We start from the raw sequence: 14,746 nt of genomic DNA, 5'->3' as shown, positions 1-14,746 counted from the left end.
ACTACCAGTCACATTATTCTGTCCCAGTGGGGTCAGCCTGAAAATATCTGAGAAATTTGCCGGTATGTGTTACCTTAGTAGCTTGTATATGACAAGTAGTTATTGGCAGTTGGAACTGGAAGAGGGAATCCAGAAGTTCACTGTGTTTTTGCAGAAAGAACAGTGTTACCATTTCAGATGAATGCCATTCAGTTTAAACATTTCATCAGCAGCATTTGTTAGAGCTTTGGATTAGATTTTTGGCGGAGAACTTTTACAGGATGTGGTAGTGTACATCGGTGATGTTTTGATTGTGTCTGTGCAGTTGAGCCACATGGTGGGTAGCCTACCAAGCCTGCAACTGCCTGTGACCAAGCTATTGGGCATCTGGCAGTGCTTGCATCCTATGGGGCAGTGTTGGAACCGTATGTAATTCAAGTATGCAGAATTATCTGGCCATCCCTTGTCATGGTTTCTTTTATCTGGGAGAAATGTGTTCTTGAAAGTGGCACAGCATGGCTAGATAAAAGATCGTGAAAGGGATATCAGGACCAGCTACACCTCTGAAAAGTCACACAAGGATGCATATCTTATTTCTTAACTCTAGACATTAACAATATTTCTGTAATTACACCAGCTAATACTTTCCCTGCAGATAAAGGTATGTTGAAAATCACACTGCAAACTGAAGCACAATTCATCTGAGGAGCACAGTCATTCCTGGCCAATCTAAATTTTGCTTCACAATAAATGGGTCCACTCTTCCACAGCTCAAAGCCATCTTCATTGTGAAATCATATTTATTACAGTAGAACCCCTCTCATCTGCCCTGGGCTGGTCCACCACTCAAGTTGATATGACCGTGCTCAAGCCGAACATGCCCCAACTTGTGGCAATGACTCACTAACAATTGCACCATTGTTTACTGTGTTGTTACTGCTTGTCCATTTTAGTGCTGTGCCATGTTTCATATCGTTTCTGTCATTATACGTGTTTTTTTTGTTTTTTTTTGTATAGTACTGCTCTGTTAAATTTGTAGTGCTTACTGTTTGGTGGTTTTATAACGTTGTTGTTCTGTGTTCATTGCAGTTCTGTATGTATTTGTTGTACATTATGTATACTGTACAGTTTTGTGCATCAACATGTTAGGAGTGAAATGTAAACACATTAATCTTTCATTAAATGAAAAATTTGCAGTTCTACGAAGACTGGACAGAAGGGAATCACTCCAAAAGATTTCCAAGAAACTCAATGGAGGCCTTACTACAATAAAGGATTGGAGAATAAATCGGAAAGACATTGAATCATGTACAGTGATGATAGGTGATGAAAACACTCTTAAGAATTGCAAAACATTGAAAAAGCCTAAACTCAAAATGCTCAACAATGTATTGTGGATGTGGTTCCACCAAGAAACAAGGAAAAGAACCATGATATCTGGGCCCACTGTAAAAGAAAAGGCAACCGCTTTGAACAAAAGACTAAGTCAGAAGTAAGTTCGCAGCTATTGTAGGCTGGATTAATCGCTGGAAAATCCATCACGGTGTCCAGTTTGGTTCAATTTCTGGTGAAAAACTATCTGCTGTGCCGAGGCAGCTAAGGAATTTCCTGTGAAGTTTCATGAAATTGTCAAAGAAAATGAGATGTTACCTTGCGAAGTCTACAACATAGACGAGACAGGACAAACTATGAATTGCTGCCACAGAAAACACTCACTGTTTCAAATGAAACAGTGGCAGGAACAAAGCTTACAAAAGATAGCTAATTGCTACTATTTGCAGGAATGCTGATGGTACACACAAGCTTCTCCTGTTCATTTTTGGCAAATTTAGGGCATTCAAAAACATTACTAACTTATCTTCCTTGCTGGTTTATTACAGCAATGAAAAATCGTCTTTTATGGACTGCAATCTTTTCATATCTTGATTTTTTGACAAGTTCATTGCATCTATTGAAAAAAAAAACTTTAAACAAAAAAGTTCCCTGTTCATGCTCTATTGCTGTTGGATAATACACCATCACATCCATCTGAGGAGGATATAGTGAAAGGGACAAAAAAGCTATCTTCCTTCAGCCAAATGTTACATCACTTATCCACCAATGGACCAGATCATGACAGAAAGGCAATATATCAGAAAGTACATCAGCTCAATTTTAGAAAAGTCCCAAGAAGGTTGTAGCATACTTGAAGCTATGAAATCCCTCAATGTCAAAGTTGCTATCCGTATGATTACTGAGTCATGGGAGGAACTAAAACCTGACACACTGTGAAATCTTGACATAAGCTTTGACCAGAAGTTATGAATGAAAGTGACTAGATCAAAGGTGAGCAAAACGATGACACACAGGAAATCATTAAAGGTCTACAAACTGTACAGCTGAATGTCCCTATCATTGAAGTTGAGGAGTGGATTGCCTAATGCGAAAAGACTGTGAAACCAGTAAAGAGCTCAATGACAATCAGATTATTGCCACTCTCTTGGAAAAAAATTGTGAAGAAACTACATGAGGACTCTGACTGATGATGACAGACCCTCTACCCGGATTTCACATACCAATGCCAAGAATGCTTTTGATAATGCTGTTCAGTACATTGAGCCAAACTCAACCGCAACACCTGTGGATATTTTGTGGGTCAAGAAATGGAGGAACACTTTTTCGCCATTATACCGTACTACTGCAATATTTATCCAACTATTACCACACAGCGCCGCATCAACTTTCGTAAAGGTAAAATTCAATACACAACCACAAAACATGGAGAGGCCCTGCAACATAAATCTAGCTCCAACACCACTAACTGTAGTAATCACCAAATCGTCGATAGCTTTGTAAACAGCCCTACAGGAATGTCTTCTAAATCTCCTGTAATGCGGCATCTTGTGTGAGTGATCTCAGTGCTGTTGCATGAGTGGCTGAACGAAGATTTATGCCTTCTTAACAAAATAATTACTTATATAGGGAAAAACGTTGCCTCTTGAGCCCCTGGTTCTCTATGTACACTGCACGATCAATGTGTGACTTCATCTCCAAGCACAAAATATTCTACATCCCGAAAGTGCGAGTGACTCGGCAAGAGGAAGACTAGTTGCCGAGTCGCGCATCTGAGCAGTGGTTATGTAATCACTGTGAATACAGAGGTCAGATGAGTTCAGAGGTGGTTTATTTTCATTCTGTACTGTACTGTAATGTAATTTTCATTCTGTACTTTCTGATAATCTGACCCATATCACAGTCACAAGGGTGAGAGATTACAGGGGTTGTAGTGTACAAGGTATTACAAGATGTGAGCAATAGGAAATTACATTGTCTGTCCAGAGTTGCTCACAGATGGTCTAGTCCTCAACATGCCCTAAAAAAGAATGGAGCCATGTTTTGTTTTCTGGCTAATAATTTACTTTAAGCCCTACAACTGATGTGTGTGTAAATTTTAAAAGCATTTGCTTGATACTTTCAAAGGAATAGAAGCAAGGTGATCCAGTCAGACAGCTTCGAACTCCTGGCTCACAAAATGTATAACATAGTTCGAAACAGGTTATTATTTGTTCATGTGTATTAAGGAACAAGGCAAATTATTGCCCCAAGGATCTTTGGGACTTGCTGCTGGTTGGAAACTTTCATTGATAAATCTGCAGTTACCTGGAACTTATTAGCAGCCAGATATCTGTCGTTCACAGGCTACACATAGCACTCTCAGTTCTTGCACCCGTTGAGTGCTTCAGTACTCTGTGAACTTGTGCAACTATCACACATTGTATGTGTGTCTGTTCATAAATCATAAGATTATGAGAAAATTATTCAGTATGAAATTTCTTGAAAGATGACATTTCTCCCAAGATCTTGTGTTCAGTGGAATAACTCTTGGATAATGTCAAGTAGACAAGCCATTGTTAATTCATGGAATTATCCACTTTAAAATGGTTATGCAGCCAAAATTGTCAAATAATTTTAATCTGGTTGGAAACTACAATCACCAACCAAACTGATTGCATGGGCTAGTGTTGAATGTGCATTGAACCATAACGTGAGTCTGGAGCATATGATTTTTTAAATATTTTTTCCTTCCATAAAGTTAATTTTTTGTAAAAAATCTGTTCAACATAATAAGCACTCGTTGCATTTTTATTTCACTAACTGTTAATATAAATACTTAATTTCTTTATCAGACACTAATAGTTTGTATATTACAAGGCATGTTCAGAAAGTATGTATCAATTTGGAAAAAGCTCGAAAAGTTTCTTTTTACAAGAAAAAGCTTTTATTGGTCTATTTTTCTGCATAGTTTCAACCATTGTCCAGACATTTGTCACAGTAAGAAACCAAGTTACCTATGCCCTCTTCATAGAAATATGCCACCAGTGAAGACAGCCACTGCTGAACAATGGTTTCTTTTTATTTTTTGCATCAGTACTGCTTTCAAAGTTGCACATCTCAAATATTAAACTTAACACAACATATCAAAGATGGATATGAGAAACGGCTCATTATAGGTGCTGTCTTTATCGATCTATCTGCAGCTTACAATACGATCAACCATCGGCTCCTTCTGAATAAAGTTTATGATATAACTAAAGACTTCACACTCCTGTGCAATATTAGGAAACTTCTCCAGAACCACAGATTTTTTTGTGGAATTTAAGGGTAAGAAAAGTAGATGGAGAACTCAGAAAAATGGGCTACCACAATGTAGCGTGCTTGCGCCGCTATTATTCAACATGTATACCAACTATCAACCTATCCCTGAAGGAACACTAAGCTTTATTTATGCTGATGACGGCACTATCACTAATCAGGCTCACTGTTTTGAGACTGTAGAAGATATTCTATCAAAATCTTTGGAAGAATTCACTGTTTACTATCATGGGAATTACTTGAAACCTAATCCTGCCAAGACTCAGACCTGCACTTTCCAACTGAAGAATAAACAGGCAAATGGATCCTTAAATATATCCTGGGGAGGCATCATACTCTAACATAATCCTACTCTCAAATATCTTGGAGTAACTCTGGATTGCGCGCTAACATATAAAAAGCATTGCCTACAACAGAAAGAGCCAGCCAGAAGTAACATAGTGCAAAAATTGACAGGTAAATCATGGGGTGCTGATCCATGCACTGTGCACTCAAGCGCACTTGCTCTATGTTATTCCACTGCTGAATATGCATGTTCGGTATTGTGCAAGTCCAGTCATGCCAGGAACATAGATGTGGCTCTAAATGAGTCTTGCCTGATCATCACGGTTTGCTTAATACCTATTCCTGTGGACAAACTCCACTGCCTCACTGGCATAGCTCCTCCTGAAATCAGACATGAGGTAGCTGCGAGATATGAGAAAAGTAAGGCCACAACGAAGGAAGCACATCCACTGTATGGTCGTCAGCCCACACACCCTAGGCTGAAAGTAAAAAAGAGCTTCTTGGGAACTACTGAGGCTCTCATCGAGAATCCACATACGGCAAAGACCTCGCGACGGCGGGAGAAATGTCAGTATTTGGGAGAATGGATGTCTCCAAAGGAAGAACTTCCCCCTGGACATTTGCAGAAGTGATCAATATGGAGGTCACTGAATAAATTACAATCAAACAAGAGATGTAAGACCAATCTGCGGACTTGGGGTTTCTCTGTGGATTTAGTTCTTTGCCAGTGTGGCGTTGAGCAGACTAACAATCATTTTCTTCAGTGTTCTTCATCACCAACCACCAACCCTATGAGAGCTACACCAAACGTACTTGAAGTGTCCAATTTTTGGTCTTTTGTGTAAAATTATGTCGTCAAAACACACACACACACACACACACACACACACACACACACACACACACGCATGATATTTCTGCACTTTTGACACAATACGAGGTGCATTCAAGTTCTAAGATCTCCGATTTTTTTTCTAATTAACTACTCACCCCAAATCGATGAAACTGGCGTTACTTCTCGACGTAATCGCCCTGCAGACATACACATTTTTCACAACGCTGACGCCATGATTCCATGGCAGTGGCGAAGGATTCTTTAGGAGTCTGTTTTGACCACTGGAAAATCGCTGAGGCAATAGCAGCACGGCTGGTGAATGAATGTGCGGCCACGGAGAGTGTCTTTCATTGTTGGAAAAAGCCAAAAGTCACTAGGAGTCAGGTCAGGTGAGTAGGGAGCATGAGGAATCACTTCAAAGTTGTTATCACGAAGAAACTGTTGTGTAACGTTAGCTCGATGTGCGGGTGCGTTGTCTGGATGAAACAGCACATGCGCAGCCCTTCCCGGACGTTTTTGTTGCAGTGCAGGAAGGAATTTGTTCTTCAAAACATTTTCGTAGGATGCACCTGTTACCGTAGTGCCCTTTGGAATGCAATGGGTAAGGATTACGCCCTCGCTGTCCCAGAACGTGGACACCATCATTTTTTCAGCAGTGGCGGTTACCCGAAATTTTTTTGGTGGCGGTGAATGTGTGTGCTTCCATTGAGCTGACTGGCGCTTTGTTTCTGGATTGAAAAATGGCATCCACGTATCATCCATTGTCATAACCGACGAAAAGAAAGTCCCATTCATGCTGTCATTGTGCGTCAACATTGCTTGGCAACATGCCACACGGGCAGCCATGTGGTCGTCCGTCAGCATTCGTGGCACCCACCTGGATGACACTTTTCGCATTTTCAGGTCGTCATGCAGGATTGTGTGCACAGAACCCACAGAAATGCCAACTCTGGAGGCGATCTGTTCAACAGTCATTCGGCGATCCCCCAAAACAATTCTCTCCACTTTCTCGATCATGTCGTCAGACCAGCTTGTGCGAGCGCGAGGTTGTTTCGGTTTGTTGTCACACGATGTTCTGCCTTCATTAAACTGTCGCACCCATGAACGCACTTTCGACACATGCATAACTCCATCACCACATGTCTCCTTCAACTGTCGATGAATTTCAATTGGTTTCACACCACGCAAATTCAGAAAACGAATGATTGCACACTGTTCAAGTAAGGAAAACGTCGCCATTTTAAGTATTTAAAACAGTTCTCATTCTCATCGCTGGTGGTAAAATTCCATCTGCCGTATGGTGCTGCCATCTCTGAGACATATTGACAATGAACGCAGCCTCATTTTAAAACAATGCGCATGTTTCTATCTCTTTCCAGTCTGGAGAAAAAAAATCGGAGGCCTTAGAACTTGAATGCACCTCATAAATAAAGTGCCTTCCTCCAAAATTACACTGAAAGTTCTAGAACAAGACAGTGGTAGTCAGAAGGTGTCAGATCAGGGCTGTATGGCGGGTGATTGAGCTGCTCCCACCTGAATTGTTGAATAAGATTTAGAGTGACAAGCACAATGGGGATGAGCATTGTTATAAAGGAACACATGCCTTGACTGAGAATTCCACACCTTTAATTTTGAACCGTGTGCCAAAGTTCTCTCTGTGTTCCCCAGTATCGTACTGCATTGACAGTTTCACCTATGGGAAGGAACTCAACAAGTGGGAAGCCTTGTGTGTCCCAGAAGACACTGCAAATATTTTTTTTGTGCTGACAACATTTTTAATTTTTGTTGTTTGGGGTATCTTGAGAACCTCCAGTACATTGGCTGTTGTTTTGACATAAGAAAAACACATTTTTATCATCAGTCACAATTCTGTTTAAGAGTACTTGAATTCACCTTCCTCATCACTGTATCTGGCAAGAAATGTTAAAGCAATGCCCAGTCGCTTCATTCTGTAAGCATTTTTGGAACCCAATGGGAATATAATTTGTGAAAATTTAAGCAATTTGTGGCAATCTCTTGCCAAACAGTTTTTGAAATTTATAGAGACTCATCACAGAGCACTCTTATTGTGAATTTCTCATTCACCTTCTCAACAAAACTATCACTGAGAACAGGAAGCTGCCCATTCTGTGCTCCGTCATTTACAATGGTTCATCTATCATTGAACTGTCTCGCCCACTTTCTCACCATTCCATCAGTCATTACATTTTCACCATAAATCTCTTAAGTTCATGATTATTTCAGCTGGCATTCTTTGCATTCAAAAATCTTATAACAGAATACAATTCAGTCATCAGGCTCATAGATTGTCAAACATTTTGAATGATGGCTAACAAATGTTAAGCACGACACATTCTAGCTGTAATGGCACCAGTGGAAAGTCAGTGAACCAGAGAGACGAGTGTGAATGTGCAGAACTGCAATGCTAGTCTTGTGGTAGCAGTAGAATGAAACGGTATTTACTTTCCAGACATGCATCTTACAATAAACCTGAAGTACATATTCCATAGTAACAACTTATTTTTTAACTTACAGATTCTGTATTTCACAAGATTTTGGATGGAACCTGGGTTAAAAATAGTGGATACACGAGACTGCTACACCAAGTACAGCAAATGAATTTTCCGCACTGGCAGCCCTACATCAAATGAATAAACCTATATATACTAATTACTGTATTCAAAAAATTATATTTTTACATGACCAGGTTCCTCATATCCATAGCACACATCCACCACTGACCCAAATCACCTGTTCACCAAGAGGTTGTCAGCATTAGGGCTCAGGCAACACGCCAGATACTCTCCACTGATTTTCTCAAAAACTACACTATTGAGGCAAAACCCAAAGCAGGTGTGTTATCTTTTCTCTCAATGACTAACATTAGTGCACAATTGCACAAGATTCTGTGACTATGTGGTGGTCTCTCCAAGCAAGATTTCTGAGGACATTCTGTACAGAAGGCTTCAGCAGGAGATACCTGCTGGCCATTACAGAGAGGGAAAAAGGAGAAGCTGGGACAATGTTCCTGAGAGAGAACTTAACTAATGAACATGGGTTGAAACACATTCAGGAACTCGTGCTCAGCTCAAAGGTGATGCAGGATTTTATGTCCTCCATTTCTTGGCCCACAGGTGGTTGCATACAGGAGTGAAATGACGACGGGATCAAGCTGAGATTTTTCAGGTCTCTCTGGTTGGAGATAGTACAGAATGACTCTGCTGTTGCACTAAGGACATCAGTATAGTGGTGGTACAGAAATGAGACTGAGCTGACTTACTAGTTTATTTTTATTGCTTCTTCACGTGTTTGCTTTGAATATGCAGATCACAGACACTGGTTTATAAATTCTTATATCTTCAGTAAGTACATGAAGTAATTTTGGAAATACAGGTCGAAACCGTCAAAGTGTCAGCGTCTATTGCTCTAATCAAACACTTAGGTTAAAGTACTTTTCACTGTGAAGTTGAATATAGACATAGTTACACGTAGACAAATATATGATGGAAGTCAATAACACCAAACCAGATGCACACACAGGCAAACTTTGCCTATCTTTCTTAGTGTACAAGCTTAACTGAAGATAATGCTCACTTTTATATGATTTGCTGTTGGCTCCTGGTCATCCGAGGTAACTTGGTTTGGAACACTGGTGCTGACTGCAACACTCAAACTCTGCCTTGCTTGGCATGGCACATGATTGGGTCACTTTTTACCTCCAATTCACAATCAGTGAGTGTGAAATCAGCGGTTTCTCAATGTGGGTGACCTCTTAATGGACTGATGAAAGTAGCTTGCGTTGTAAGACTACCTGAGTTAGAAGGCTTACAGCTAATATTCATACTTACACAAATTCTCTTTTTTCTGGCAACCCTTCACGATTTGGTCATTAAAACTGTGACAAACAGTGCAGCCAAAGGTGAGGATACTTGTTAAGGGTTCCAAGCTACCACATGCCCACAGGTGGGACCAGTGGCATAACTGCTACTTTTATTTCACCCCCTCCTCCACACAAACACCTACCCACCTTCCTACCTTTCTGTAAACCCATTTCTGTCTTAAGCATTTTCACAGAGTGATCTGGGAAATTTTTTCCTTGGGTGTCCTAGGACCTACAATGAATAAAATTGTAAATTTTCTACCCAGTTTGTATAAAAGTGAAAGCCATGAACAAAAGGTTGATTTAGACAAGTTTATTAGACATGAACAGTGATAGAATTTTCTCACTTAACCAGAGTCCAAACAAGGACACAACCTTAATTTAACAGATACTGAACCAACAAGCTTCACACTGCATTTGTCCACGCAAAATATTGTAGTAGACCTTTTATGAATTTCTTACTAAACCTCTCAAAGTAATCCTCTACATTCCTTACATAAAATTGTGGCATATTTCCATTTTTCCATGTGTGTTCGTGTTCTGCCCTAATAATCTCAAGGATAGTGGTATGTTAAATTAACCTTCACTCTATTAGTGCACTCATATGAAGTAATTTAAATTTCTACAGTAGAATCATCAATCTGCCTAGTTCTTAACTATGCCATCACTAGTGTTTTCCAATGCAGTTTTATTTACCATACAATTATGTGCAATGTATTTTTCTTATTAATACTTGGAAAGTTGCAGTGAAACCAGTGATCTCCATACTAACTGGATGTACATCTTCTGTCTTTAACCATAGCACTTATCTGTGCCGTCTCAGGAGTGTTTGTTTATATCATCCGCCATCTTTTAGTTAGGCAAAAAGTTTCTCTTGGTGTTAATGAAGTGTATGTTGTGAGTGTAAAATGGTTCTTTTGTGCTCCGCATACAACTGTACGAACCGGTGGAACAAGGAAAATAATTTAACTTTCCACAGGTAATAATTGAATGTCAAGAAATGACAATCTTGTAAATATCTTGGTCGTTGCCTTGCATGATACAATGTGTCTTTTATTTTGGACAGGTTTCCTCTGCAAAAAGGCGATTAGCTGAGACAGTGGGTCATTACCACTAAACGCAAAGGTTTCACGCCTGCAAGGGCTAGTTTCTTGTGTGGAGATCACTTCTTGGAAGAAGATTATTTAGTAAGGCCTGGTACTTTGAGAAGGCATCTCAAGCCTGATGCAGTGCCATCACAGTTTGTGTTTCCGATGCATTTAATGCCCAAGGAAAAGCAACCAAGGTGACAGATTGGAATAACAACTGAACAGCCTACTGCAGAAACTCATGATTATATTGAACAGGTTAGTCAATTCACATAAACATGTTTTCTCATTAGTACTTGCCAAACTGTTTCATGCCTGTACTACTTGTATTCTATTCTTGTTTCAGTTTTCTCAGAGTTACGAAACATCTAAGGAATGTGGATCTCAAACACAAATAGAAATGATTGACAAGGCCACTGACACATGCAGTTTCTTTACCAGATGTGGAGGCACTGGGAAGGAAAAATCAAGAGCCTGCAGGAAAAAATTAGGAGAAAAGAGAAGAAAAACTATTCAATGAAAGAGAAGGGTCATCTAACAGAGAAGCTGCATGAATTCCTGAATCAACTAACAGGGACTCAGGTGGAATTAGTGTGCAATTTGTTGAATAATAGTGTGTCATCCAAGGGAAACAGGTACAAAACAGACAAAATGTTTGCAATGACAGTGTAGTTTTACTCTCCTAAGGCATATGGATATTTAGACAGACAGACATTAATGCCTCTGCCTCTCAAATCACTGATTTCTCGTTTGGCAGGGACTGTGAATTGTGATCCTGGCTTTTTAAGTGATGTGTTCAGGTACTTTGAGTTTAACCATCAAGTGAGGACTGAATTTAAAGATTCTAGCCTCATAAGAGACAGTATGGCAATTAGAAAACAGGTAGTGTGGGACCAGGAAACTAAGAGGTATACAGGTTTTGTAGATTTTGGAGAAGTTGAACAATCAAAAGCAGCTTCAGAGGCATTATATTTTATGCTTGTGTCCATAAAAGGTAAATTTAAGTGTCCTGTAGCGTATTTTTTAGTGAATGGCTTTAATGGTAGTGTACAGGTAAAGTTAATAAACTCTGCTCTGGAGAGGCTAAGCAATTCAGGCAGTCACTTGTAATGGCACAAGGACAAATATAAGTACCCTTCGTTCATTGGGATGCAGCATTAATTTTCATCAAAAAGTTTCTTCTTCTCAGTTCCTTCGCCCAGTTTCAAACCACAATGTTTACTGCATTTTGGATATGTGTCATTTAGTGAAACTTGCTTGAAATGCAGATTAGCAGAAGTAGGTGTTATAGAGTCTACAAATGGCCATATTAAGTGGCAGTACTTAAAAGAACTAAATGAGTAGCAAATTGAGGAAGGCATGACATTTGCTAACAGGTTGTCAGGACAACGTATTAATTATGTTAATAAAAAGATGAATGTCAGCTTAGCAGTTCAAACATTCAGTTTGAGTGTTGCAGATACTATAGATTTTTTGAGAAGAGCTGGCAATCCCAGATTCCATGGTAGTGAGGCAACAGTGGAGTTTGAGATTTATAGACAGAATTTTTGATGTCTTGAACTCCAGCAATCTTCTACCTTCAGGATATAAAGCCAGCCTGAAACTTAGTAATCAGACACATTGGCTTGATATTTTGCATCAGACATAATCTTATATAAGAAGTTTAAAAGTAAATGGTGTTTCTCTCGTGCAGCATCCGATTAAGGCCATTGCACTGGAAATAATGACTAGGGAAATTCTCATGTGTGAGATCTAGAGGGGGTTGGAATAACAACCCAAATTCATACCAGTTGGAGTGTGCTATGCGCAAGTTGCTTTTAGGCACTAATGTTAGCATTGTTGGGGGATACTCTGCAAATTTTAACATGTGTTCAATGGTACCTGTAGGACTGTATGATTTCCGATCACAAAAGTGTCCTCCTGTAGATGAAGTAGAAAAATGGTGCTCACTTACTGAAGAAGGTACTATGTTGCCCTCACAATTTCAAAACAAGTTACATGTAAGGACTGCCTCTACATTCTTAGGCCACGCAACATATGCACTTCTTAGTACTGCAGAAGAGAGCTCATTCACAAAATTTGTAAGCCGAGGCAAGCTTATTGAAACAAATAAGGCTGTATACTCTGTGGTGGAGCACTCAGAAAAATTGTAGTGACATTAGGCAAAAGCACTTACTAATTAAGATTGTCATGTGTTTGAATTATTCATACCTTAAACTTAACCATGACTTTCATAATGAATGCAGAATTTAAGATTTGCATGAGAGAGAGCTTGTACGTAAGATTACATTCAGGTGCAGCTGAAAACATATGGGGAAAAGGGTTTCAGTTGAGAAAATAGGTCACAATACAACTAGTGTAAGACAAAAACTCAGTAAGATTATTCTATTCAGTAATGTGTAGTGTTGTGCCTGTAACGTTGGGAATCGACACAGAATTCATCAACCGACCACGGCATAACAGCCCGGATAATTATAATGGACATGTGCGTGTAACATTGCAGCAGTGGTTAAAAATGTATGGAAATGACAAAAATAAATTTCATATTTAGTGTTTCAATGTGTGTTCTCATTTCAATACCCTTGCTCATGCTTAATGTTTACAGTATTCATCATTTTACAAATGATAAAAGTACATAGACATAGGAAGGTGTTCCTTGGGACATTACAATCCGGGTAACTTAACTAATCATGGTATCTTTGTGCCAATTGCTTAATCTTGTTTCAAATGGCTGGTGTTCCATCTGTTTGTATTATTTTGTACCAAATGTAAAGTTTTTATTACCCCTCTGATTCATTCAAATGTCTTTCTACCTCCCTAAAAGCTCTTAGGTTTGTGATTTTTCTTCTGACAGTGATTTAAGTTTAACACTGCCAGGTTGATATAAAATATCTTGATATTTCAAAGTAAATCTGGAAACTGAATCAACACTGTTTTTACTTCTTATTAACACCTGATTTCCTTTTGTTGGGATGTAAATTTATTCAGAACATTAGATATGGTAATAATACTATTTTTAAGACTAAAGTTACCCAGAATGACTAATTTTGCACCAGTATTAAAATAGAAATTTTACTTCAAGAGAGCGTCTCCAGTACATATTTCCTAATTGCCAAGCACACCTTAGCAATATGGGTGAAATTTTGGTGTCCGTTGTGATGTAGATTGTGTGTGCAGTACTTTCAAAAAGACGGAAAAAAGTGGTGCAAAGTTACCCAGATTGACTAAACTGTTTATATACGTTAGTTCTCAGTTAAATATGCACTTTAAATTAACTGATTTCATCGCAATTTCCACGTTGGTACATGTGAATTAGTTCAGCAAAAGAAGAACAATTTTCGTGTCAGTGTCACATGTAATTTTGGTTGTTTCATACGGTGCCTAACAATAATTAGCATATTGTTGTGGATATCCAAATTCACATTTAAATAAACCCCATCACTTTTTTTGCCAACGCCAAAGATGATGTCGCCACTGATAAGTGCATTACATATGTGAATATAACTGTTCCTTATGCCTGGGAAAAATATTGTTTCGCTTTTAAGTACTTTATATTTACGATATTACAGGAGACTTTAGTGTTCATGAGCGTAAAACAAAACTGGTAGTAAGTTGCTTTAATGTTAAACTAGTTAGTTTTATTATCGTCAAGAATGTAGATACTTTAAAACGAGTGCCGCCTTTAACTGAAATATTGCATACAGTTTCTTGCCTAACTGCAATATTGGCGGCGCTAACAGATGATGGCACGCTGTGACAGCCGAAGTTCGCCATCCAGTTAGTATAGATATCACTGGGTGGAACATAAGTATTTATGAGTAAAGAACACCACTCATTCAACAGTAGTGGCATTGAGCCATCGAGGGGGAGGGGGTGCACCCAGCCAAAACAGCCAAGGAGCTACCAAATGTTTCATGCTCTTTTGTGCCTTCCAGTGACTAAATGCCACTGCTATCTGATGATTGCTTTCTTTTAATATTCACATATAACCTGATGAGTTAGAACTGCATGTCATGCCTCAAAAAGTTAGAAGGCTGTGTGACTAGC

The 14,746-nt window shown here is 39.1% G+C and overlaps 1 long non-coding RNA gene across 1 annotated transcript; it reads left to right on the top strand.

The window, feature by feature from the left end:
• The first annotated feature begins 7,470 nt into the window (after positions 1 to 7,470).
• On the top strand, positions 7,471 to 13,258 carry LOC126187379 (uncharacterized). The gene is made up of 3 exons (XR_007537718.1): positions 7,471 to 10,590; positions 10,678 to 10,957; positions 11,046 to 13,258. It is a non-coding gene; the product is annotated as an uncharacterized LOC126187379 (long non-coding RNA).
• Positions 13,259 to 14,746: the final 1,488 nt, after the last annotated feature.

This window comes from Schistocerca cancellata, chromosome 5 (assembly GCF_023864275.1).
Source record: "Schistocerca cancellata isolate TAMUIC-IGC-003103 chromosome 5, iqSchCanc2.1, whole genome shotgun sequence".
Lineage (NCBI taxonomy): Eukaryota > Metazoa > Arthropoda > Insecta > Orthoptera > Acrididae > Schistocerca > Schistocerca cancellata.
Note: the sequence above shows the minus strand (reverse complement) of the source record. Positions and strands in the feature narration are given on the sequence as shown.